Source organism: Dermochelys coriacea, chromosome 2 (genome assembly GCF_009764565.3).
Source record: "Dermochelys coriacea isolate rDerCor1 chromosome 2, rDerCor1.pri.v4, whole genome shotgun sequence".
Classification (NCBI taxonomy): domain Eukaryota; kingdom Metazoa; phylum Chordata; order Testudines; family Dermochelyidae; genus Dermochelys; species Dermochelys coriacea.
In genome coordinates, this window is record NC_050069.1 from 187,421,835 (window position 1) to 187,422,331 (window position 497).

Sequence of the window (497 nt, forward strand, 5' to 3'; positions counted from 1 at the left end):
CCCTGGTTTCCAGTGGCCCCTTTTCGGGGCCAGTCTGAGCCTGCCGCCTCTGTGGGCTTAGACGTTCCCGGGAAATCAACGGGAACTGTGGGTACCGCGTGAGATGCTCATGCGGCCAAGCCTCTGGTGTAAGTTTTGGGAAGGCCAGAAGCGTAACTAGGCTCAAAAAAGAAGGAGAGCCCTCCCTGGAGGATAGGTCCCTCCGTGGCTATTAGCCAAGATGCTCAGGGACACAACCGCCTGCCCTGAGTGTCCTTAAATCTCTGACCGGGGCCACCGATTCTTCCTAAAAGTACCCCCTGCGAGAGCTGGACTGGGGAACCTGGACCTCTCCACCCCCCCGGGGTGGGGAGTGGGCTGAGAGTAGCCCTGGGTCCCCAGCCCAGGGCAGGTGGAGGGTCTGTGGCTCCCCACGGTTGCCCGCGTGCCTCTTAGCCCATCCTGACTCCAGCTTCTGGCTGGGGATGGGGCCTTGGGGACAAAAGAGCCACAGCCGG